The sequence below is a fragment of the Carcharodon carcharias genome, chromosome 9, assembly GCF_017639515.1.
Source record: "Carcharodon carcharias isolate sCarCar2 chromosome 9, sCarCar2.pri, whole genome shotgun sequence".
NCBI lineage: Eukaryota > Metazoa > Chordata > Chondrichthyes > Lamniformes > Lamnidae > Carcharodon > Carcharodon carcharias.
In genome coordinates, this window is record NC_054475.1 from 151453693 (window position 1) to 151480943 (window position 27251).

The 27251-nt window shown below is 47.9% G+C and overlaps 1 protein-coding gene across 1 annotated transcript in view; it reads right to left on the reverse strand.

Annotated features, from left to right (window-relative positions):
- The window catches only part of nalf2 (NALCN channel auxiliary factor 2), a 395372-nt gene that overhangs the window by 78814 nt on the left and 289307 nt on the right, over positions 1-27251 (reverse strand). The gene's annotated exons all lie outside the window — the stretch shown is intronic.

Consider the following 27251-nt stretch of genomic DNA (forward strand, 5'->3'; position numbering starts at 1 on the left):
AAATTGGCTGCTACATTTCCTACGTTACAACAGTGACTACACTTCAAAAAAAGTTGTTTTACAAGTACACTAAAAGTAAGAGAATAATTAGGGGAAGAGTAGAGCCCACTAAGGACCATATTGGTAATTTGTGTGTGGAGCCAGAAGACGTAGGTAGGGTTCTAAATGAATACTTTGTGTCGGTGTTCACAAGTAAGAGGGACGACGTGGGTATGGAAATCAAGCAGAAGGACTGCGAAATAATTAAAGAAATTAGCATAGAAAGGGAGGAGATTCTAAGTGGTCTGGCAGGCTTAAAAGTAGATAAATCTCCAGGCCTGGATGAAATGTATCCCAGGCTGTTGAGTGAGGCAAGAGAGGAAATAGCACAGGGGTGCTGGCAATAATTTTCAATACCTCTCTGGCCACAGGAGAGGTGCCAGAGGACTGGAGGACAGCCAATGTGGCTTCAATGTTTAAGAAGGGGGTGAAGGAATAACCAGGGAACTAAAGGCCAGTCAGTCTAACCTCAGTGGTGGGGAAATTATTGGAAGCAATTCTGAAGGATAGAATTAACCTACACTTGGAGAGGCAGGGATTAATCAAGGACAGTCAGCATGGTGCTATTAAGGAGAGGTCATGTCTGACCAATTTGATTGAATTTTTCAAACAGGTGACCAGGTGTGTAGATGAGGGTAATGCATTTGACGTAGTCTACTTGGACTTCAGCAAGGCTTTTGATAAGGCACCTCATGAGAGACTGATAATGAAGGTAAGTGCCCATGATCATCCAAGGCAATTTGGCAAATTGGATCCAGAATTGGCTGAGTGGCAGGAAGCAGAGGGTGATGGAGGGGCGTTTTTGTGAATGGATGCCTGTGTCCAGTGGGGTTCCACAGGGATCAGTGTTGGGTCCCTTGCTGTTTGTAGTATATGTAAACGACTTGGATGTAGGAGGGTTGATCAGTAAGTTCGCGGATGATACAAAAATTGGTGGGGTGATAAATAGTGAGGAGGATAGCCTTAGATTACAGGAGGATATAGACGGGCTGGTCAGATGGAATGATCAGAGGCAAATGGAACTTAATTTGGATAAGTGTGAGGTGATGCACTTGGGCAGGACAAACAAGGCATGGGAATACACGATGAACGGTAGGACCCTGGGAAGTACCGAGGATCAGAGGGACCTTAGTGTGCATGGCCACCAGTCCCTTAAGGTAGCGGGACAGGTAGATAACGTGGTTAAGAAGGCATATGGGATACTTGCCTTTTTTAGCTGAGGCATAGAATATAAGAGCAGGAAGGTTATGCTGGAACTGTTTAAAATGCTGGTTAGGTCACAGCTAGAGTACTGCGTGCAGTTCTGGAATCTGCATTATAGGAAGGATGTGATTGCACTATAGACAGTGCAGAGGAGATTTACCAGGATGTTGTCTGGGCTGAAGAGTTTTAGTTTTAAGGAGAGATTGGATAGACTGGGGTAATTTTCCCTGGAGCAGAGGAGATTGAGAGGGGACATGATTGAGGCGTATAAAATGGTGAGGGGCATTGATAGGGTAAACAGGAAGGAACTTTACCCCTTGGTGGAAGGATCAATAACCGGGGGCATAGATTTAAGGTAAGGGGCAGGAGGTTTAGAGGGGATGTGAGGAAGAACTTTTTTCACCCAGAGGGTGGTGGGAATCTGGAACTCATTGCCTGAATGGGTGATAGAGGCAGAAACCCTCATAACATTTAAGAAGTATTTGGATATGCACTTGCAATGCCATGGCATACAAGGCTATGGGCCTAGTGCTGGAAAATGGGATTAGAATAGTTGGGTACTTGTTTGACTGGTGCAGACTTGTTTGACTTCTGTGCTGTAGACCTCTATGACTCTAAGTACTTCATTGGCTGTAAAGCGCCTTGAGACATTTGGTGTGAATAAATGTGAATCTTTATTTCTTGGAGTCTAATGGGCAGCAAGAAAGACCTGGATGAAAAATTAGAAATAATTTTTCAAGAATTATACTGCTGGAACACTCTGTAGGAGGGCATTCATGCTCTAGTGAATAAATGTTTTGCACGGTGTGACACAAAAGTAGATTCATGTGCAAACAAACATACCATTACATTTTCAGTTTTTTTATATACCTCTTATTCTGTATTTTAGCTTCTATATTTTAGCCTACAATCAAGGGGCAGAATTTCATGGTGGGTGGGGGCATGTTGCTCACCCCCAACCACCACCCCCACCGCCCCCCCCCACCATTGCAAGAGTCGGCCGGCAACCAAGGGACTGAAGGAAAGCTTGCCTCACAGCGATAGCGCACTGCCTGTGGGTTAAACAGGCTGAGCAGGACTTCAGCCCCTCAGAGGGAGAAAGTCCTGCCTTCGAGAGTTGTTGGGGAGACGTGGCCTTGGGCAAGGGAAGAGGCTGCAGGATGAGAGCTGTACTGGAGAAGGAGGGTATCCCAGGGTGTGTGTGGGGCCACATATTGATCTGTGCAAGTGGCCTCAAGATAGTGAGGGCTGAGGAGGCAGTCTGCAGAGGAGATGAGGCCAGATGGACATGTGAGGGTATGTCTGTGAGAATGGATGGTGATGTCCCTTGAGCTGGCAGTGAGTGAAATGCCAGTGAATGTGTGATGGGCTTGAGTGTGTGAGTTTAGAGCGATGAGATAGTTGCCATACTCTGGCAGCACAGATGAGATCATTCATCCTCTATCAGCATTGGATTGTCAATCTCTTCTGTGCAGCATTGGCACTGACCACAACTGCCATCGCCTATCAAGCCAGAGTGGTAATGTAGCTGCCCCTCCTGCGGCCAGAACGGGGGTAGAGCACATCATAGCGGCCTCCATGTCATCCAAAGGGCGCTCGAGGGCTGCAGTTTTCTTTCCTTTCAGGGCCCTGTCTTCTTTGCTGCAGTCCTGGGCTGGAAGCACTGAGCGCGGCTTTACTTTAAATGTGGTGCCTGACATGATGAAGCGGCGAGGTGATGGTGTGGCAGGCGAATCGGAGCCCGCCCGTGCGCCATGGAAATGGAACGTTTCCCGGGTTGTATAAATAATGTGGCGGGTTTAGGTGTGAAAACCTGCCATTGTGGTCGGCCCCTGCTACCGCACTTAGTGCAAATCTGTGACGATTCCACCCAAGGGGCTGACCATTTAAGACAGAGGGGAGGAGAAATTCTTTTCTCTCTTAGGGTAGTGAGTCTTTGAAACTCTCTTCCTCAAAAGGCAGTGGAAGCAGAATCTTTGAATATTTTCAAGACAGAGGTAGATAGATTCTTGATAAACAAGGGGATGAAAGGTTACTAGGGATGAAAGGTACGATCAGATCAGCAGTCATCTTATTGAATGGCAGAGCAAGCTGGAGGGTCCAAGTGGCCTACTCCTTATCCTAATTTGTATGTTTGTAGGTCCCTTCACAACAATGTGAATTCACCGATAAGAAATACACATGACTAAAAAATGGTATTCTATGGTTCTTGCCATTACATTAGCATGTACGCACACAATATTAATCCTGGTAATTAAAACTACAATCAGTTAAAAGAATGCCAAGTCTCAAGTCTTAGGGCAGAATTTTACATTTGGCATGTGGGGGCAGGCCAGACAAGCTGGAACGTAAAATGACGCACGATGACATCGGGCCTGTGTCCTGGCGTCATCACACTGTCTCGCGATATTTCGTTCGGCGGGTGCACTCTGGAGTCGGCTGCGTGCCCACCGATAATTGAAAGGCCTATTAAGGCCAATAACATACTAATTAACTCCAAATTTACATTGCCAGTCCAACCTAATGGCTGGCGGGCAGGCAAAAAGGCCAAGTGGCCTCTACGTTTTTTTTAGGAAACCTCATCCACGAGCGGAATGAGGTTTCCTGAAGCTAATGCTGATTATATATGAACTTTATTTTGAAAATAAAAAAAAAAATGTCCCATCTTATGTGACACAGTCATGGGGCACGTTTCATTAAGTTTTCAATGCTTTTAATAATTTCTTTAAAAAGTGCTTCATTCTCCCTGAGACTGCTCTGTGCCTCAGGGGGAGGCAGAGGTAGCTCTCAGCTACTGCTCGCAATCCACACTGAGTGGGCCTTAATTGGCCCACCTGACTGAAATTGCGGTGCGAAGCCGATTGCGGGCAGTGGTTAGCTCCACAACTGCCCCGCCCCCGCTGAGCCTGCCCGACCAACGTAAAACCCTGGTCTTAATATCTTGCCGGACACTGTACCTTGACTAAGCAACATTGACCAACATGGCTGTTACATAAAGTCCAGTTTTCAGGAATAAATTCAAAATAATATTTCTTAGAAACTGAACAGGAACCCTCAATATAATAGGTAGTCCTTTTCACCAAATACTAATTAAGGGTGGTCTATTATTGACCAAATGAACATCTTCTGCCTAACCATCAACCAGACTATCCCAAAATTCATTATAAATATCTCATTTCAAACTTAAATTTTCAGATTCATTAGATTCTTGTAGATTGACTTCAGGCTTGTTCTGAATCTAGCGACTCTCCCCTACTTGGGGATTAAGGTAATACTACTTTAATATTTGATGGATGTCCTTAATTTCTTTTGAAATGCTGTATCTGTAACAAGTAAAGTCTAAACCTAGGATTCTCTTATAGAAATAAGAACCAGCTATCCTTTTGGAATTTATCTAGCTTGCAATTTATACCTTTTGTACAACCATGACAATTGCATGCTTTCTCAATAAATTTGTGTGTGCTGAGCACTTTAATTGTCCCATTTAGGCTTTGGTAGCAAAAGCTCACGAACCCCAACTCCAGTTCTGTTGTGGTGAGGCAGCATTTACTGAGGAGTTTCACCCAGACCCTTATAATAACTGGGAAAATACAATCTATTTAAGAAATAGTTGTAAAAAATCTATCAAGGAGAAGGTAATAACTCTGGTTGGTTTCAATCCTTCACTCGGAAGTCGAGCAGGGCTCCTAACCCAGTTATGCATCCTTGGGTCTAGCTCCCTCTGGGTGAAGTTGAGGGGAATTAAATAGAAGGTAAATAATTAAACAGTAAATAATTAAACAGAAGGTGAATGAACTCCAAATATTAATAAAGGCCTGAACCTTTCAGTCGGTGGGCGGCTCAGGGAGAGTGGTCGTGGAGCTGACCGCGATGGGCTCCGTGCCGCCATTTTATGCGGGCCGGCCAATTAAGGCCCGCCCAGCCTAAGATGCGAGCTGGTGTGCTCAGCGCTACCTGTGTGGACAGGGGGAGGAAGGAGAGTCGGGGCCAGCGCTCTTTCACATACGCATGTGAAAGAGTCGCTCAATTTCCCCGAGACATGGGGCTGTTAAAAAAATTAATAAATGGATTAAAAATTTAATTAAGCATGTCCCCTCATGAGATTGGACGTGTTTTTATATTTAGGAAATTTTAAAAAATTAATTAACAAAAGCTTTAGGAAACCTCATCCTGCTCATGGATGTGGTTTCCTAAAAAAATGTGAAGGCCACTTAGTTTTTTTGCCTGCCCGCTAACCTTAAAGTTGGGCGGGCAGTGTTAATGATTACATTAATTAATTCGTTAATGACCTCAATAGGCCTAACAGTTATTGGCGGGCGTGCAACCAACTCCAGCGCGCCTGCCGAACGAAACATCGCGAGACAGCGCGATGATGTCAGGGCGCACATGTGACGTCATCACGCGTCATTTTACGTGCTGGCATGTTGGGCCCACCTCCGCACGCCGACGGAGAAATTCAGGCCAACGTTTGTAATACACCCCAGCCCAGCCCAGCCCAAATAATGAGAAGTAAAATCCACTGGGGTTTTCACTCCTATTTGCTGGGTGAAGCCAGCTTATGGCTTGGCTTTAATACCCTCTCCAGTCAAACAGCCTGCTGACACTCCCTGCTTGTAACTGTATCAAGAATGGCTATGTGTAAGAGGTAAGGAGAGGGCTCTTGGAACATAGAGAATTGCATAACATACCAAAAATGGGAAGAGAAGGAATTAAGAATTTTTTTTTAAAAAAGAGAAAAGCATACCTTTCACATGTAAATTTCAGGAGAGCTTCAAGCTCAAAATGAGTCTAACATGTGTTCTCTTTGAAACTGAGATGCTGCAATTCTATTCAACACAGTCCGCACATCAATCAAATGAGATAATGAAAAATGAGCCCGGTGTGCTGGGCTCACAGCTGGATGCTTCTCTCTGCATTCACACTTCAGTGCTGCACAACCGTGCACGCTTTGATATGGTTTGGCATCCTCTTTTCTACTGCAGCTGTGCAAGCAGCTCAATAGGGATAAAAAAGGTAAGACTTGCTTAATTTGATTCGATTTATTATTTCACTCCCTATGATTTATTGGTGCTTTCATATAATAATTTTTGGCAGCAACATACTGACCAGTTGGATCAAGATGAATCCATCTACTTTTGCAGTCTGAAGACAAGATATGAAATACAGATGGATAGTATAATGTCAGCAGTGGTAAACACACCTGCCACCATAACATTACATAATGGCTTCTAGAAGTCAAAAGTTGAAGTTCGGTCTATTGTCTTCAGATCTGCATAACGTGGTCTCACACTCCGATTGCTCATCACTTCAACTTCCTCTAGAATCCCATATGCCATTGAATTGACTGTCGGATCCCCATCCTGATTTTCAATTCCCCCTTGCACTGTCCCATATAACTTTGATCTCCCCACTCTGCCTACTGGGTTAGTCTTTATTTATCATTCCCTCCGACCTATCTGTTGTAATCTGTGCTCTTGCCTTCTGGCACTGCTTTGTGACAACATTTTTGCCATGTCACCTTTGTCCTTCCTTTCAAAGAGTTTTGCCTGAATCTTTGCCTCGCCAGCTTTTGTTTTTTACCCCTGTATTTCTGCTGGCTGGTGTCTATTCATTTTCCTCCTCAGTGTAAAGTGCTTTGTGGCAACTTCTTGTGGTGGGGAGCTGTAGAGAATCATGAGTTGTCTGAATATGATAGTCCACGCCAGCTTTCTCTCAGAAAATTTTAGCTCGTAATTTTTTGTTTCCTACCAGTTCCAAAGGCGCTGAGTCATGTTGGAGTACAATTTATGGACACTGGCTACCATATCATCCAAATGGCTAATCTCAGTATTGTCAACACTGGACAAGTATTAGGGGCTGAAATTCAATTCATATTCAATGCAATAAAAATCTGGAATTAAAAGTCTGATGATGCCGATCGTTGTAAAAACCCATCTGGTTCACTGATGTCCTTCAGGGAAGGAAATCTGCCGTCCTTACTTGGTCTGGCCTACATGTGACTCCAGACCCGCAGAAATGTGTTGACTCTTAAAAATGCCCTTTAGGGCAATAAATTCTGGCTTAGCCAGCGATGCCCATATCCCATGAACAAATAAAAAAACAATTCCTGCGGCCAGCACCACATCACTTTCAGGGGGACTTGTGGGCAGGTCTCTTCCTACCAGACCAGCTGTAAGGCGGGGGTGGCTTTTCAATGGTTGCTGGGTTAGGGCTTGCTCGGGGAAGGGGGAGAAGTGGCCTCAGGCAAGGGAAGAGGCTGCAGCGCAAGGGCTGTACTGGGGAAGGGGGCTATCCCAGGTCACGTGGTGAGGGATGAGGAGGCAGTCTCCAGAGGAGATGAAGCCAAATGGAGGTGTGTGGGTGTGTGTGAGAGAGTAAGTGGTGATGTCCCTTGAGCTGGCAGTGAGTGAGATGCCAGTGAATGTGTGATGGCCTTGTAAGTTTAGAGTGATGAGATGGTTGCCTTACCCTGGTGGCATGGATAAGATCATTCATCCACTTTCTGCTCTGGATGGCCGACCTCTTGGGTGCAGTATTGGCGCTGACCACCTCTGCCATCACCTCCCGAGCTGGACTGGTGAGACGGATGGGCATCTTGCAGCCAGAGTGGGGGTAGGGGACATCGTGGCCGCCCTTCACATCATCCAGCAGGCGTCCAGGGATATGCCACTGAATCGCAGGGCAAGGGGGTTGGGGGGAGGGGGGGGGTGGAGGGGGGTGGTGGCTGCTCTGTTCTTGACTTTTGGGGTCATGTCTTCGTTGGAGCAGTGCTGGGCTTCAAGCGTTGAGAAGTGTGTGCGCGGCTGCAGTATAAATATGGTGCCCACCGTGAGGAAGCAGGGACGAAATGGTCTGGCGGGCAAATCGGAGGCCGCCTGCCAGCGAGATGGTGTGTTTCCTGTGGCTGCACAATTAATGAGACAGGAATACGGAGCGAAAACCTACCATTGCAGCCAGCGGGTGAAACAACTTTTTTCGCCGCATGCCACTGCACTTTGTGCCAACCTGGGGCGATTCTGCCCTTAGCTTCATCTAAGTTCTATTTATTTTATTGAATATCTTTCTTTAAGGCAAGTGCTGGTGATAATTTTGAAAGAATTGCCTGAGGGAAATTAATTAGCCTGACAGTACAATGGGGCTAGATTAACATCAGTACAGACGGTCCTAACTCCAAGTTTGTGCAATTGTACCATTTTGCTTGTCTCACAGCCACACATTTCTCACACTGTTGGACACAGTATCTTGCTCCAATCTAATCCCATCAGAATTGGTGGCCCTTTTGCAATGTAACACTGCTACTAGCCACTTACAAACATCCACGTGAGCACCACTTTAGGCTTGTGCTGTCGTACTTGCATTACCACAAGTGCTGTGTAAGCAAATGTGAACAATTCACAATGTTAACAGCCTCAGCAAAGCGTAGCAGAGCTGACAAATTCCTCTATTATATACAATATAATAGGCTGTCCTGTTCAGCCTAAATTATCATCATCTATTGACAGGGCTGTTTTTGAGAAAGGGTATAATTTTAAAACAAGAACTAGGCTATTTGAGAATGAAATCAGGAAGCAATTTTTCAGACAAAAGGCAGTGCAGATCTAGATAAAAACAAAAAACTGCGGATGCTGGAAATCCCAAACAAAAACAGAATTACCTGGAAAAACTCAGCAGGTCTGGCAGCATCGGCGGAGAAGAAAAGAGTTGACGTTTCGAGTCCTCATGACCCTTTGACAGTTCTGTCGAAGGGTCATGAGGACTTGAAACCTCAACTCTTTTCTTCTCCACCGATGCTGCCAGACCTGCTGAGTTAGTGCAGATCTGGAGCTCACTCCTCCAGAAGGCTGTGGATACGAAGTCAAATAAAATTTCCAAGACTGAGGTTGATAGATTTTTATTCAATAAGGCTCTTATGTAGTTTATGTAAACTTTAATCATGATCTAAGTGAAGGCTCAAGGGGCCAGAAGATTTCCTCCAGTTCCAATGTTCCAACTGGAAGTGGTCACATTTTAAACTTTTAATAGCTTTTCTCCCTTTCCACAAAAGCTAGAAAATAATTCCACACCATACAACAAATGTTCCCCTAGTAACCAGTGTTCCATCAATGAATAAGTGACCAAGAGTAGCAATTAAAAAGGTTCCACGCACAGCCTTGACAACAGCAGAACACACAAGTGCATTTTTAATTGCTGTGTGTGAAGCAATCCAGCTATAAATATTGAGCTATAAGAAAATCCAGCTATAAATACAGAGTTACAAGTGATTCTCCTAAGAAGTAGGGATTAAAAATTAAAAGCAGAGTACATCTGCTGGACAAAGGTTTAAAAGGTTATAAACATGCCTGGGCATAATTGTGTGCTCAGGGACAACAACATCCTGTGGCATAGAATATGGTATATCCTCTAACATAAGGCAATTCTGAAAAAAACAGGAACTGGTCTCTACATCACCTCAGCAAGGCATTGACAAGTTGTAAGATAATACAATCTAACAATGGATAGCCTTAAGGATGACCCTAAATAACTTGTCAACTGAATCCTGGAAACTGAGTGCAGTGACCACTATCTGCACCTCTCAGTATCCTGTTTGCTTGAAGGACATTGACTGAAATGAAGGATGTTGATGAAAACAAAGGATGTTGTCCAGCATGAGTGCTCAACATGTTTCCTGCTGCTTCAGTTCTATTATAGTATAAATATTTTAACTGCACAGTAGGAATTTTAGATTTGTTGGATTCACTTCAGCATTTCTTAAAGTAAAGGCATTGCTGCTGTCGTTTAGTGATGATAGTTCTCCTCTTAATTGGGATAGATATATCTTGCTGGACTCAGTAGCTTTCTATTCAGGGATTTAAGATAAATTCTACTTTGAATATTGATGGATATCTTAAATATCATCTGTAATATTAATAAGACTTGGATTGTCTAATAGAAGTAAGAGTATACTTCCTTTTCCTAGAACAATCAATATTGCAATTACCATCAAAAGCAAATTACATATGTGGTTCTTTAATAAACTTTGATATAATTTAATATATTGTCTTTTATTGTCTTCTGTATCCAAATTCACGAACCCATCTTCGTACGCTCTTCAGTGGAGAGGTACGTTGTAGAGGAGAGATGCCCGGACTCTTATAATATCCTGGTTGTTATAATCTAGCTAAAATGTGATTAAAAGTCTATCTGGAAGACAGTAATATTCTCTAGTGGTTTCTTTACTTTGGGAAGAGTTGGATCAGTTCTTCAGACCCATTTAAGCATCTGTGGTGCCTGTCTATTTCAACCTTAAGTCTGAGTGATCATCCAAGGATCATAAATAGTCCCAAAAAGGGGCTAGGATTATCTCTTTCTTGGACTCACTCAAGTTCTGTCGAAGGGTCATGAAGACTCGAAACTTCAACTCTTTTCTTCACCGCCGATGCTGCCAGACTTGCTGAGTTTTTCCAAGTAATTCTGTTTTTGTTTAGGATTATAATCCACTTCATGTGCATATCCACATGTTCAACATAACATAAGTTCTGTTTCGTTCACTAGTTTTGAACATGAAGTGCAGCCTTTGTGTTTGCCTCTTTACATATTGCCTCTATGCCCTTTGGTCATGAATACATTGTTAGATAAATATCATATCCAGCAGGTCCCCAAGATGTTTTCTCTATTTTTCTCAAGGCCTTCTTGTCTTCCAGGCCATGGAGCACTTGTGGGTCAAGGAAGGGCAAAAGGGACCCTGCTCTTGGGCTTCGCTAATATTGCTCAGAACTGGCTGCTACATGTCACAGCTGTCCATATATGACTCCTCCCGATAACATGGACATCTGAGATTGACTACTCAACAAAGCTGTCTCACCCTCGAAGGTTACACAAGTATAACATTTCGAGAAAAATTACCTTTGGAAAGTTATCAATACAGCCATGTTCTAATATCATTTAAAAGCTATTTCTTTGATATCGTTCTTGAGAAGTGGCCCCTATTCAGTGTATGTGAGACCCACAGAACTGGGAACATAAGCCTTCATGTCTTTGGTATTGAACATCCAGCTCTGCAAAAGTTCTTCAAATTTTTAAAATTTTGCTACAAGTTGCATCACAGACAACGAATTATATAGTTTATTGCAAACCGGCCCCATGCAAAGTCAGAATGGCTTGTTGAACTATGGGTCTCATTCACTAAGCACCCATGGCATATATGAATGGCAAAGGATTCAGTTCGATCAAAGTTGTGGCAGTTTCAGAGTATTATAGAAGAACATTGAGCTGATTGCAAGATAGCTCAGTCACAGCCACCATGCTTTCACCTTGTGACAGACCACCCACCACGTCGCAACTACTTGAAGGATCAGGTAAATAGGACTAAGGCTGCTTCATAATGTCCTGGCTATTAACAACAGTCAGGAAGCTCCACATCAAGGCAGAATTAGCAAGATTCATACAGGCACCAGAAACATACTCCACATGTGCATTCATTCATCAGTGTTCACCATTGGTAATAATGTAGTTTGTGTGTTGTCTACTTCAACATCTGCATATCTGGGTGCTCCAATCTCCTACCTATAGTTCTGCTGGCCTCAGAGCCAATTTGGCGGAGGAAGTGGGGAGTTGGGGAGACAGACATTGGTCAGCACTTTGAAGAATCAAGTCCTCAACCTTCTCTCCTCCCCCCATACTGCAGCGACTGGTTAGCCCTTGTAGTTGTCCGGGGATTTGTGTGGAGACGGACACTTGTCTGCCACTGAAGTCCATGTAGACTACCGTCAAGGTTCTTATAAATCCGTGTCCCTGCAGACCAAAAGCAAAAGCATCTCCTGCAAACTGGAGTCCAAGGTCACAAAGCTTTATCCTGAGTGCAAGTGTTGAGCCAATAATATTGAATGTGTTTGTAAATTTGGCACAAAAATGTACTTTGGATCACAAAAATATTATGATGCTGCTTGTGTCTGATAAAAGACTTTTCTATCCCTAGAACAGCAACAGTAAACATTGCACTGATTCTAGGGCTGCCTGACTTTAAAGCAGAGAATGCAGTTTATTTTGTGCAAAGCATCTGTTGTAGCTCCATGAGCATGGAATGTGCGTGAGTCAATTTAATTATTTCACTCGAACAGTGAAACATAGAAGAAACTGACAAATCCAAGTCCAGTGTAGCAAGATGGAGAGAGTGGCTTGAATAGAGACATGATCCAGGATTTTCTTCCTTTAACACTTGTTTTCTGGTAGGATTGGAAAACGGTATGGAGATACATGCTGTTGGATTAATGCCCATTCTCTGGACTCACTACCTGGAATGTAAAGTGGGCATATGTCACATTTTCACCTCAGTAACACTGGATGTCGGGCTATTACTGATGATAGGAATGTCTATACACAACAGGTGTCCAGTATTGCCCAGCAATGTGGAATGCAATAATAAATAACATAAAAGTCCAAAGCAGCAAGGCACTTAAATGCATCAAGGAATGATTGATGGACATTTTTGGAGCGCCTGATTTATGATTTTTTAGCAAAGGCACCAGGTGGGTGCAAGTCCTAGCCCACCACATGTCTACCAACAATCAGGCCAAGGAGGAAATTCCAAAGGAGATGCAGCTTTCTCTCCTGTGCAATGCGACAGTTTATAAACTTAGAAGGCAATATATGTTTCTTGACCAGTTATCTGCATGCCTAATAGTTAGTTGGAATTTGACTCCTGCTTGAACTTTTTGTTAGCAGCTGACTGCTTGACATGAATAATCCTTTTATTCCCTTTGGGATTGAACATTAGGCATGGAAAAAGTCACTGGTTATAACTTGAGGGAATGTTGTATCATCTACATGAGCAAAAAGCTCCAATCACATTTACTCACACTGTTCCCATATCACTCCTATCCCTGTATTGCAGGTATGCACAGGCCACATTCGATCCTGGAAAATTCCATGAAGCTCTGCTCTTTGAAGGTTTGCTGACTGCTGAAAGTGGGTTCTGTTTGAGCTTCCAAGCTGCTTGCTGCTGAATCCCAATCACAAGAGCTGGACTGACATTTTTTTTTGCTGCTTTGAAGCTGCCACATTTCTTTTTATCAGACAACCGCAATAATTCTCCTGTGCTGATTTTGTTTTGTAATACAGCTATTGCAATGCCTGCAACATACCAGCTACCCACCTCAGCTGCTCAGTATTCAATTGGGTGATCCTGGATTAGGAGCAGGAAGAGGATTTCAGTCAGATGAAGGAAAGGCAGGCATCCAGTGCCCCTTCACCTGCTTGATCGTATCTGAAGAGACCTGCAGTTGCCATCTCCACTGTCACTGTGCAATCTATTAGAACCTGTCCTCTAGGCAACATCTAGCACAGGGGCAGCCTCATCTGTTGCAGTGAAAGTTACCGCCATGTAGAATCTTTCTGTCACTAGAAATTTTGAAGCCAAATCTGGCACATCAAACGGGCAGGAACTGGTAACTCAAACTTGCCCCACACCATGATGGCTGGAGCATCATGACTAAATACTTCCTTTCACCCATCGCTGCAACACCCCCACCCACAGTAATCTCCTGGTGATAGGATAAAAGGGTGCAGCATTTATCATAGGTGGTAGGAAGAAGTGAAGTGATTTCAATGGACCCTTCTAAGAATAAATCTACACTGTACGCTTCTAAAAGGTGCAGCAAATTTAATTCTGTGACAAAGTTCTGTTTGCTTTAATAGTTAGCTCCTTGCTATTTTCCCTTGTTGACAGCATAGGCTTTATGTCATCAAGTTCTGTGTCCTGTGCTCCTTCCTCCAGAGAATAATGTCAAGGGATCTTTTCTATCCACCTGTGTGGGCAAATGAGACCTCGGTGGAAGGGACAAGTGTGGTGGCAGGCTACTGATCCTCATTTTGGATTTTGTGACTCTGCCATGTAATTCCCTTCTTTCTGTTTGGACTTGAGATAACCTTACCATGTCTAATTGATATCAAAGGCTTGGGGCTGAATCTTCTGGCTGGTGGTGGGGGTGGGATGGGAGCGGGCATGGACCCGATTACCGCTCGCAATCGGGTCCATGCCGCCATTTTACACCAATTAAGGCCAACCCTGCGTACGTCACGATTCCCGTGCATAGTGGGAGTGGGTGGGTGGCAGCGGGTGTGCTCAGCCCACCGAGTCCAATAGCGACCGGGTGGCCTGTATAAAGGAAGGCCCTGGCAGCCTTGGAAAGGCTGCTCACAATGGCTGGGTGAAGGGCTCTGCAGGGGGGCAATGGAGGTGAAGCAAGTCTGGAGGGTAGGCCATTGGGGGCAGGCCAGGCCAGAGGGTAGGCTATTGGAGCAGGCCAGGCCGGAGGGTAGGCTATCGGGGCAGGCCAGGCCGGAGGGTAGGGCAGTGGGGCAGGCCAGGCTGGAGGGTAGGCTATCGGAGCAGGCCAGGCCGGAGGGTAGGCTATTGGGGCAGGCCAGGCCGGAGGGTAGGCTATCAGGGCAGGCCAGGCCGGAGGGTAGGCTATCGGAGCAGGCCAGGCCGGAGGGTAGGCTATCGGGGCAGGCCAGGCCGGAGGGTAGGCTATCGGGGCAGGCCAGGCCAGAGGGTAGGCTATCAGAGCAGGCCAGGCCGGAGGGTAGGCTATCGGAGCAGGCCAGGCCAGAGGGTAGGCTATCGGGGCAGGCCAGGCCGGAGGGTAGGCCATCGGGGCAGGCCAGGCCGGAGGGTAGGGCAGTGGGGCAAGCCAGGCCGGAGGGTAGGCTATCGGAGCAGGCCAGGCCGAAGGGTAGGCTATCGGGGCAGGCCAGGCCGAAGGGTAGGCTATCGGGGCAGGCCAGGCTGGAGGGTAGGCTATCGGGGCAGGCCAGGCCAGAGGGTAGGCTATCGGGGCAGGCCAGGCCAGAGGGTAGGTTGGGGGGCCAGTGCGCCCCTCGTTTTTCCGATGACTTGTTTGCTGCCCTCCTCGAGGAGGTGGCAGCACGGCGGGAGGTGCTGGTTCCCCAAGATGGGAGGAGGAGGCCCCCCCACATGGCGAAACATGCCTGGAAGGAGGTGGCGGAGGTGGTGAGCTCCCGCGACGTGGTGCGGCCACTTGGATTCAGTGTCACAAGCGCTTCAACGACTTGTTGTGCTCAGGAAGGGTGAGGACAATGTTGGCATTGATCACGTAACCCAGCCGGTTGGCTTTCTCCCCTGCTGCCCACGCCCCCTTTCCCCGATCACCAAGTCTGAGTGTAGTGACTGCATTGAATCATTGAGGACATGTGTCCTTTGGTGGGTGGGCCAGCAGGTATTGCTGATTCCGAGGTCACCCTGAGAGGGTGGTGAAGAGATGTGTTTTGCCCCCGCAGCATGTGTTACACTGAGTTTCATATGACTGGTGTGGGGGCAACCTGGAGGAGCTGCACCCAGACGCTGTGCTTGAACTGCAGGTCATTTCCAAGTCAGGTAGATGGCATGCTGGGATGAGAGTTTCAAGCTGGCGTGGCAATGAACCATCTGCTGCCATCAGTGCTCCACATGGTTTTGCCTCATAGAAACAAAGAAGCATGGAACTTAGGAGCAGGAGTAGGCCATTCGGCCCTTCGAGCCGGCTCCACCATTCATTATGATCATGGCTGATCATCCAACTCAATAGCCTGCTCCCGCTTCCTTATCTCCTCGCTATGGAAGGATATTCCACGTGGTGCCTAATGTGATGTAGGCAGCATGTGGCCAAGAGGGAAGTGGGGGGAATAGGCCGAGCACCTTTGTGTGAGTGTTCAGCAGCAGCGAGGTGAGGAGGCACTGGAGCCCTGATATGTCTCACTCTGGTTGGGGTGGGCCATGCGCAAAGAGAGTCCATTTATAATTTGCATTAATCAATGCTCTTCTCTCATTTTCAGGAGAAGAATGCTCATAATGCTGCAAAGTGTGTGAGGACTGGCGGTGGTCAGGTGTATTCTCAGCTGGTTTGAGCAGGAGGCCCTGGATTTGGAGAAGTGCCATGCGCCCAGATCCACTGATGTCGATGAGGCTGGGGTGCCAAGGCCAGGTATGTTTGCTCAGCAGTGAGGTCAGCATTGTCCTCCCAACAGCCATGGCAGTGCTGAATGTTAAGTGATTTAATTTTGCAACATGGCTTGACCATTGGTTATGGAAGGATGAGTGCATAATGATTCGGGGGACAGGGATGCACTTTGTCTCCACAGTAACTGATCCAATGTCCTTGTCCTTCCTCCTAGCATCAGTGGAGCCGGGCCGGGAGGAGGAGCAGCAGAGACCCCCTCTCACACCCCGAGGCCTCAAGTCTCAACAGCGTCACACCATCTCTGCGAGGCAGGCACCAGCGCAGAAACGAGCACCTTGGTGGGAATTAGAACATTGGCTAGTGCCCTGGGGCACAGCGGTGAGGGCACTTGACAGTCGCTGGAGGAGCTGGCAGAGACAGAGAATGCCCATGGTGCCAGCAGTTGGAGGGCTGCAGGGGACCAGGCACATGCTCAGTCTGTGCCTGACGATGTGCCTCTGGAGTCGTCTGCGACACAGCAAACGCAGGAAATGCGGTCGGGTGTGTGGGAGCATCTGTTGGAGATACATGAGGCTATGCTTGGCTTGGTGTCCATGGTGGAGGAGTCTACGCGGACGACTGTCGAAGCAATGAGCCTCATGGCCGAGTGCCGTGCGTCCTCCATGGAAAGAGTGGCGACCCTCGTGGAGAGGCTCCTCCAGGAGACCCATCAGGGCTTCCTGGGGATGCACTCTGACCAGCAAGCCCTCACATTGGCATTGACCTCAGCTGGTCAGTGGCAGTATGGGAGATGGTCTGGGCACCAATTTTCCCAGCTCGACGCCCATCCATCCATAGTGAGCAGGGAGATCTGAAGTGACCTCACTTCGGCACAGCAGCTGCCTGGCATCTCTGTGGGCACCTCTCAGGGAACTCCGGATGAGGGTGGCAGTTCCTTTGCCCCTCTCCCAGTGACTGTAGCATCCGGTGAGGCTGTGACGACTGGGGAGATGCCAGCTGTGGAACTGGGAGCTCCCTCCCAGGCGGGGCCAGCACAGGCTCCACGGGCCAGAGGACAACCGCCAAGGTCATCGAGGCCAACAGGACAGCAGAGTCAGCAGCTGTCTCAGATGCCACTCCCAGCGAGAGGGGAGCACCAAGATGTAGCAGCAGAAAACATAAATATAAGGCACCTTAGGCACACCACGGGTTTTTGACTGGTGCTTTTGTGTTGGCTCGAGATGAGGTTTTTATGATTTGCTTTGAATTGGAACAGCATTGTCATTTTTTTTTTGCTTTATTTGCTTGTGATATTAAATTCAGATATGTGACAATGGCTGAGGGTGCCTCTTTTCTTCGCATGTGTATAGTTTCCAAAAGTGTTATGAGTGCTTTGTGGGACATTCAGATTTATTAACAAGGCCCTTAGTTACTGCTTCTAACCTGGCAGAGTTTGCATTTAGGTATCGAGTATGGAGCCTACAGCCCAGGCTTGTCCTGGTGATCCATCTGTGGTGTGCTAGTTTAAGGTTCATTGGATTACAGCCTCCGGGTGTCCCTGCCTCCCTGCAGCATGCCCAGGTCAGCATCTACCCCCTCAGCATTTCCCTGTACATGCTCATCCTCGGACTCACTGCTGGACTCATCATGTGCAGCCGTAGCAACTGCGTCTACATCTTCTTCGTCTGCAGCAATGTCCCTTTCCAGAGTAAGATTGTGGAGAGCGTAGCATGCAACCACTATCACAGAGGCACAATCTGGGGGGTAATGGAGTGCGTCCCCTGAGCAGTCCAGGCATCGGAAGTGCATCTTGAGAAGACCATTGGCTCTTTCCACGACAGCCCTGGTGGTGCCGTGGCTCCTATTGTACCGCTGCTCAGCTTCTGTTCTTGGATGGCAGAGAAACGTCATGAGCCACCTTCTGAGGGGATAGCCCTTGTCACCCAGCAGCCAACCATCCAGCCGGGCTGGAGCACTGAAGAGCTCTGGCATCTGGCATTGTCGGAGGAGGTAGGCGTCATGGGAGCTGCCTGGGTACCTTGCACAGAAACAGCATCCTGTGATCGCACACTATCATAGAGTGGAAGCCCTTCCTGTCGACGAAGGCACCGGCCTCACCTGCTGGTGCCTTGATGGCCACATGTGTACAGTCTATTGCACCCTGGACACGGGGGAAGCCAGCAATGGCCGCAAATCCTCTGGCTCTGTGTGTCTGGGTTGCCTGGTCCCAACGGAAGTGGATGAAGGTCAATGCATGCCTGAACAGAGCGTCTGTCACCCACTTGACACAAGGGTGGACAGCTGATTGGGAGACACTGCATAGATCACCCACCAAGCCCTGGAAGGAGCCAGAAGCATAGAAGTTGAGGGCATCTGTGACCTTTAGAGCCACTGGCATGGGATATACACCCACACAGTTCGCGGAGATCTCAGGCCCAATCATCTGACAGATATAGTTGACTGTCTCCCTTGACAGATGGAGCCTCCTTTGGCACTGCACCTCAGACATATTGAGGTAGCTGCTTCGCCGCCTATATACCCTGGCAGCAGGATAATGGCATCTTCTGCAGCCCCTTCCGTCTTGGTCGACCTTTTGGCCCTGTGCCCCTTGTGCCTGTGCCTCTCCTCCCAAAGGTGGCTCCCCGGAGGCTGAATGTGCACTCCTGGCCTCCTCCCCCATTCTAGCCCTCCCTTCCTCCTCAGAGGAGGTGCCTCCAGTGGAGAGTTCAGCTCCCATTCCCAGGCTAAGGGAAGGCTTCCTGAAACCTACAAGCCCCAAAAAGATTCCTCACTGCAGAGTGCTGACCCTGGTTAAGAGTCCAGACCAAGCAGCTGGTATGTGTTTTGAAGTATTGCTGATCACACAGGCAAGCTTCAATAATTTTGAAAAATCAATTCTTGAGAGAGCACACTCGAGACCCCAGTGAGCCCTCTTAACCCGCCCGTTCATGAGGTTTATACAAATGTGCCCTATCCACCTGCCCGTAATGCACATGCACTGACCAGAAGATTGCATGGGCGCCAAAAAATTGCAGTCAATTGGAGCGTCAAGGACCTTAAGTGGCCCGTTAATTAAAGGCGGGCATGCATCGGAGACTATCGCGTGCCCGCCCAATGAAATATGGCAATGGTGTGCGGTGACGTTGGGACACTCAACTGACGTCACCGGGCGTCATTTTATGCGCATGTGTGTGAGGCCCGCATGTGAAAATTCAGAAATGCAATGCAAATGAATCGGTGAGGTCGGGGGGAAGGTGATGGTGTGGTAGTATTGTTGCTGGACTAGTAAGCCAGACACCCAGGGCAGAATTATCCCCTTGTTGGGGAGGGGGAAGTTCAAGAGTGGGCGCGTGGAGGTGCGCCTCTGATTGGTGCCCCCAATTGGGGGCGCGCCGCCATTTTATGTGAGTGGGCCAATTAAGGCCCACCCAGCGTGACGTCCGTAAAGAAGCGCTATGCACTCCCTGTGCGGGCAGGGGGGAGGATTCCCTGAGCCGGGAGTGCTCAAAAAAAAAAAAAAATTCCCTGACTTTTCCCCTCATGTGACACTGTCACATGAGTTGGGACATGTCCATCACTTTCAGTTTCACTTTTATTAAAAAATTATAAACATACATGGAGGTTTCATGCTTTTTCCAATGCCCGCCAGGGCTCCCAGCCTGCCTGCCAACCTTAAGGTTGGACCGGCAAGTCCAGTAATTACATGAATTACATTGTCAATGACCTCAATAGGCCATCGATAGGTCGGTGGGATCGCAGCTGATTTGGCTGAGACCCTGCCGGCCTGAAAATTGAAATGTGGCAGGGTGACGTCGGGAGCAGAAATTAGGCCATTTGGCCCATCGAGTCTACTCCACCATTCAATCATGGCTGATAAGTTTCTTGACCCCATTCTCCTTCCTTCTCCCCGTAACCTTTGATCCCCTTACCAATCAAGAACCTATCTATCTCGATCTTAAATACATTCAATGACCTGGTCTCCACAGCCTTCTGTGGCAATGAATTCCATAGATTCACCACTCTCTGGCTAAAGAAGTTTCTCCTCATCTCTGTTCTAAAAGGTCTTCCCTTTACTCTGAGGCTGTGCCCTCGGGTCCTAGTCTCTCCTACTAATGGAAACATCTTCCCCACGTCCACTCTATCCAAGCCTTTCAGTATTCTGTAAGTTTAAGCTGCCCCACCAACCCCCGCCCCCCCACCCCCCACCCCACCCCTCCCCCCCAACCCCGTTCGCTGACTGGGAAATCCCAGCCCCAGGTTAATGCTCTGGGGACTTGGGTTTGAATCCCGCCGCGGTTGATGGTGGTCTGATGATGACCATGAAACTATTGTCACTTGTTGTAAAAACTGGTTCACTCATGCTGTCCTTACCTGGTCTGGCCTTCATGTGACTCCAGGCCTTTAGTAATGTGGTTGACTCTTAAATGCCCCCTGAACAAGGGCAATTAGGGATGGGCAATAAATGCTGGCCTAGCAGCAAGGCCCATGTCCCATGAATGAATAAAAAAGAATTGTGATGCTGAACTAGAGGCAACAACAGAATCGGAGAAGGTAAATTCAGAAATTACAGAAGGAATTGGACAAGATATATATCTGGGCAGGAAAATGACAGATAAAATTTAATGCAGACAAATGTATTTTGGTGGGAGGGATAAATGGTCATTGCCTATTCACTATGAATGGTTGAATATTGATGGTTGAAGTTGACAGATTGATCTTACAAAGACTATGTCCAACTAGGGTAAAGCAGCAAGCAACAAAGCCAATAGAATTTTGAACTAGGTCACTAGAACTCTAGGGGACTGGTTAGCTCCGTCGAGTCGACGGCTAGTATGAAATTCTGAATAATATCAACAGTTGCAGGTTCAGTTCTTGTTCTGGCTGAGGTAGATGCCTCCTTACCCTGCCCCTGAGAGTGGAAGGCAATAGCAAGCCACCACTGACAAAAGCTGCCAACAAAAATGGCTTAGGATGATCAACAGATAATGAGCCAAGGGCCTATCTTCAAGCAGAGCATACACAATGATGAGCTACAATACATATCAGAAGTCCCACAAATAAATATTCAATTTATTTTCAGTGATGTTACTTAAGGGAGGAATGTTAGCTGCAGCACCAGGAGAATTTCCCTTTTCTTTGAACAATGCCACAGCATCTTTCATTTGTACCTGAAAAGGCAGATAAGACCTCATAAATATCTATCCAAAATATCAGTGCATCTGACAATGCAATACTCCCTCTATATTGCATTGAAATTTTAGTCTCATTTATGTGCTCAAGTTCCTGATGCCATGAATTCATGACCTTCAGACTCAGAGGTTACCAATAAACCAAGCTGACACTTACAGCCTGTAAATACATTCCAAATTATCTATTCTCCCATAAACAAAACTATAAGAACAATGCAGTTGGAAAGTTCTAGGTTTGATTCTTGTTTGTATTGAGTTATCTGATCTCAGCTGAGACTGTAGAATGGGTTTTGCAATTATTGTGAGTGTCCGTGGCTAGGGCAAGGACAAAGTCAACATGGCCTGCTACTCCGGATCAGTATCCAACTCACTTTTGGCTGAAAATGCACTTACTTGGATGTGGGTGAGGTTAGGGTTAATCTTGGCTGCTACGACGAATAGGTTGGTGACACTCTGCAGTTTTGCTTCTGGACACTGGCCTCTTGAAAGAGGTAAGGAAAATGCCCAAGGCTTGTTCAACCAACACGTTGAATAGTTCCAAAGGAAAAGAGGAGAAAATTGGAGCAGGAACTGTCCTGCCATGATCATTTAGCAATCACATTTGTTATAATTTTACCATATTCTAAAGTTTGTTTTAGTAATAGTATTAACATTTCACAGAATCTAAAATTTACAGATGTTGCAAAGGTAGGAAACAGTAGTATTCTGGAACATCACCATTGATTGCTATGTCTCAAGAATATCCACCAAAATCATGAGAGGTTTCAACTAAGGCTCAAAAGACCACCTGCAACTTGGAAAAGTTTCCCTTGGACTGTGTATCATGATATTTAGCACGCTAATTTTTGGGAATGCATTTCAGGCTTCTTCACAGATAGAAGCAGAGTTCAACACTGTGATTTAGTGTTTATGATGCATGGCTACAAGTACAGATACAAGCCAGGGCTAGAAAACATCCCTTAATAATGAGCCTGGGGATTGGTTTTCAGTTGGCATCTATTAAAAGCCAAGAAAAAGTCACCAGAGGAAGATTTATTGTTTGCTATTGGCAGTGAGTTTGTAAGTCTGTGTTAACCTGCATTTGAAACTATACAGATGAGAAAGTGGCAAAGAATTGGATACAAACAGCACCTCTCGCTTTGAGTCTGCCTAAAACCAATGTACTTCCACTTGGATCTAAACCACACACAAAGGGCAGAATTTAATCCAGCCCTTGGGAGCGGGTTGGTCTCCGGTTGGGGGGAGTGGGTGGGTGGTATTTGGGGTGGAGGATCGGGAGGAAAGGAAAGGGGTGGAGCTCCTGTCACCTTCCCGACTCCCTGCACTTCACTCTAGGAGGGCAAAGTCAAGGGAGGCCTTCCCACCCAAGGCCAATTAAAGGCCTCATCCTGCTGCTGCTGGTATTCTACTAGTGGCAGGGAAGCCCTATGCCATGTGTGGAGGCTCCCACTAAAAACGGCTGGCTTGAAGGTAGGCAGGGATGGGACTCTCCTCATCGGGCACTCTGTGCCCATGGAGATCCCACCATAGCGGCAAGGGCAACCCTGCTGATGTAACACCCCCCTGCCCTCAACAACGACCCCCACCTGCTCCTCAATGGGGCATGCCTGACTGCCCCTGGCAAGCCCGACTCACAGCCTTGGTCCTGGGGCCTCCTCTATGGTTTCTGGATCTGGCCAGCTCCAGTACCAGCATTGGCCATCTCTAGCGGTGGTACTGCTGGGACTGAAGAGCTCCTGGCCCCCTGATTGGCTGGCATAGGGCTGAATTTTCCCAATCCCATGGAGATGGGTTTGGAGGCTGGATCCGGAGCAAAATTAGTCGGTCTAGCATTGTCCAAGGGAGACTTTTCCAGGTTAGATGAATACTCTGGCTAAAATTTCACATGGTTTTGATGGACCTGGAAATTCTTGAAACACAGCATTTAATGATGATGTTCCAGAGTGCAGCTGTTTCCTATCATTACAACATCTGTAAAAGTTAGATTCTGTAAATTTTTATTCCAGCTTACTTACAAGAATGTAGAATAATTTATTAAGATAACAGATGTGAGATTGTTAGATTCTCCAAAATTTTAATGCTGCTACTAAAAAAAATAGAATCAGGTAAAAATGATAACAAAAATGCAAACAATCGTGGAGGAACAGTTTCTTCTTCAATGCTCCCCCCACTTCTTTTGAAAGCACTCAATGAGTGATCTTGCCAGAGGCAGGGTCTGACCGGCAATGGCAGGTAGCTCATTCCACTCAATTAAGTCCCCACCTAGGGACAAGTTGGTGCCATGTGAATTCCCTGATGTACAGACTCCTTTCTGAGACTGAAGCCTGGCTATTTCCTGGGGGCAGACGTTCCAGTGGCACGCCAGGGGATAGGGTGGGGGTGCCATTGATGCTTCCTTTAAATCTCCTCACCTCCTGGAGCCACAGGTACCAGAGGGTCACAGCTGCAGGCCAGTCTGTGGAGGGGCATCCCCCTTCCCAATGTTGGCCTGGCAGCTGCGCTCACAATTACCTTTGACACATTTATAATTCTTCAGAAGGCACCGTGAACCTTAAGGCAGCTTTGGCTTTCTCTTACCTACATGACAGTGCCCGCCTCTCCCAGCAGACCTCACTGTGCATCCTCTGACAGGACCTGCGTGTTCCCTGCTCTGCCCGCCATCCTCAGCTGCTTCTTAGTGGGCCACCTCCGGGGAGGTGGTGACTAATGTCCTGCCACAGCCAATTCCAGGTTTCCGACCCGCAAATGAGCCCGATGTTGGGGGTCCCCATGATCTCGACAAAATCCCGCCGATCAAAATCTCGTTGGGTTGACTGGTGATTCCATCATAAAGAATTCACACCAACCAACATCCCGTTACCATTGACTAGATATTGCATAATTTACAAGCTTCAAGTGCAGGAATTCCACACACCTGATTTTCTGCTTTGTAGCTGCACATTGAATTTCATTGGGCAGAATTTTTCCGCTGGTGTGCAGGGGCAGGCCCCTCACGTCCGCGTGTAAAATGATGCACGGTGACGTTGGGTGAGTATCCTGATGTCACCGCGTGCCGTCGCGATATTTAGTTGGGCGGGCACGATGATATCTGCTGCGCGCCTTCCATTAATTAACAGGCCACTTAAGGCCCTGGACTCACCAATTGACCGCGATTTTACGGCGCCCATGTAATCTTCGGGTTGGCGCATGGGTGCAATGGGCAAGTGTGTAGGGCACATTCATATAAATCTCATCCACGATCGGGATAAGAGGACTCACTGGTGTCGTGAGTGTGCTCTCTTAAGTATTGATTTTTCAAAGTTATTGAAACTTGCTTGTGTGATCTGCAATACTTCAAAACACATACCAGCTGCTTTGTCTGCACTCGTAACCCTCAGATTAGCACTCTGCTGTGAGGCATCTTTTTTGGGCCTGCATGTTTCAGGAAGCCTTCCCTTAGCCTGGAAATGGGAGCTGAACTGTCCACTGGAGGCAGCTCCTCTGAGGAGGAAGGGAGGGCTCGAAGGGGGAGGAGGCCAGGAGTGCACATTCAGCCTCTAGGGGAGCCACCTTTGGGAGGACAGGAGCAGGCACAAGGGGCGCAGGACCAAGAGGTAAACCAAGACGGAGGGGGCCGCAGAAGATGCCACTATCCTGCTGCCAGGGTTTACAGGCGGTGAAGCAGCTACCTCAATATGTCTGAGGTGCAGTGCCGAAGGAGGCTCCGTCTCTCAAGGGAGGCAGTCAGCTATATCTGTCAGATGATAGGCCCTGAGATCTCCCCTAACTGTGTGGGTGGGCATCCCATGCCAGTGGCTCTAAAGGTCACAGATGCCCTCAACTTCTATGCCTCTGGCTCCTTCCAGGGCTTGGTGGGTGATCTATGCAGTGTCTCCCAATCAGCTGTCCACACTTGAGTCAAGCAGGTTACAGACGCTCTGTTCAGGCATGCATTGACCTTCATCCACTTCCGCTGGGACCAGGCAACCCAGACACAGCGAGCCAGAGGCTTTGTGGCCATTGCTGGCTTCCCCCGTGTCCAGGGTGCAATAGACTGTACACATGTGGCCATCAAGGCGCCAGCAGGTGAGCCTGGTGCCTTCGTCAACAGGAAGGGCTTCCACTCCATGAACGTGCAGATAGTGTGTGATCACAGGATGCAGATTCTGCAAGTTTGTGCAAGTACCCAGGGAGCTCCCATGACGCCTACATCCTCAGACAATCCCAGATGCCGGAGCTCTTCAGTGCTCCAGCCTGGCTGGATGGATGGCTGCTCGGTGATAGGGGTTATCCCCTCAAAAAGTGGCTCATGACGCCTCTCCACCATCCAAGAACAGAAGCTGAGCAGCGGTACAACAGGAGCCACGCCTCCACAAGGGCTGTGGTGGGGAGAACCATTGGTCTTCCCAAGATGCGCTTCCGATGCCTGGACCACTCAGGGGGCGCACTCCACTACCCCCCAGATTATGTGTTGGTGATAGTGCTCACATGCTGCGCTCTCCACAATCTTACGCTGGAAAGGGAGGAGGTAGTGGACAATGACGATGTAGATGCGGTGGCTGCGGCTGCACACGATAAGTCCAGCAGTGAGTCTGAGGATGAGCACGAACAGGGAAATGCTGAGGGGTAGACGCTGAACCAGGCACACTCCAGGGAGGCAGGGACACCCGGGAGACTTTGATCCAACGAATCTTCAGCCAGCACACCACAGATGGACCTCCAGGACAAGCCTGGGCTGTAGGCTTCATACTCAATACCTCAGTGCAAAATCTTCCAGGTTAGGAACAGTAACTAAGGGCCTTGTTAATAAAGCTGAATGTCCCACAAAACACTCCTAACATTTTTGGAAACCATAGTCATGCGGAAGATAAGAGGCACCCTCAGCCATCATCACATGTCCTGAATTTAATATCACAGGCAAAGAAACTTAATGAAACAAAATGACAAGGGTGTTCAAAATCAAAGGAAATGATAAAAACCTCATCTTGAGCCAACACAAAAGCACCAGTGATAAACCCGTGGTGTACCTAATGTGCCTTATGTTTATTTTCCAGGTGCTACGTATTGGTGGTGCCCCATCGCTGGGATTGGCATCTGAGCCAGCCTGCTGACTCTGCTGTCCTATTGGCCTCAATAACCTTGGCGGTCATCCTCTGACCCGTGGAGCCTGTGCTGGCCCTACCTGGGAGGAAGCTGCCAGTTCCACAGCTGGCATCACCCCAGTCATCGCAGCCCCATCGGATGCTACAGTCACTGGGAGAAGAGAGGAGGAGCTGCCGCGCTTGTTCGGAGTGCCCTGAGGATGTGCCCACAGAGATAACAGGCAGCTGCTACGCCGAGATGAGGTCGCTTTGGACCTCCCTGCTCACCGTGGATGGATGGGCACTGAGCTGGGAAATTTGGTCCCCAGACCATCTCCCACACTGGCACTGACCAGCTGAGGTCAATGCCTATGTGAGGGCTTGCTGGTCAGAGCGCATCCCCAGGAAGCCCTGATGGGCCTCCTGAAGTAGCCTCTCCATGAGATTGCCACTCTCTCCATGGAGGAAGCATGGCGCTCGGACATGTGGCCCATTGCAATGACGATAGTCCATGTAGACTCCTCCACCACAGGGAATTGGCTAAGCAAAGCCGTATGTATCTTCCCCAGATGCTCCCACACACTCTGCCACATTTCAGGCCCCTGCTGCATTGCGGATGACTCCAGAGGCACATCATCAGGCACTGACTGAGCATGTGCCTGGTCCCCCTGCAGTCCTCCGACTGCTGCCGCCATGGGCACTCGCTGTCTCTGCCAGCTCCTCCAGCGACCGTGAGGTGCCCTCACCCTTGTGCCCTGGGACACGAGCCGATGTTTGCATTCCCACTGAGGTGCTATTATCTGCGCTGGTGCCTGCCTGGCAGAGATGGTGTGACACTGGTGAGA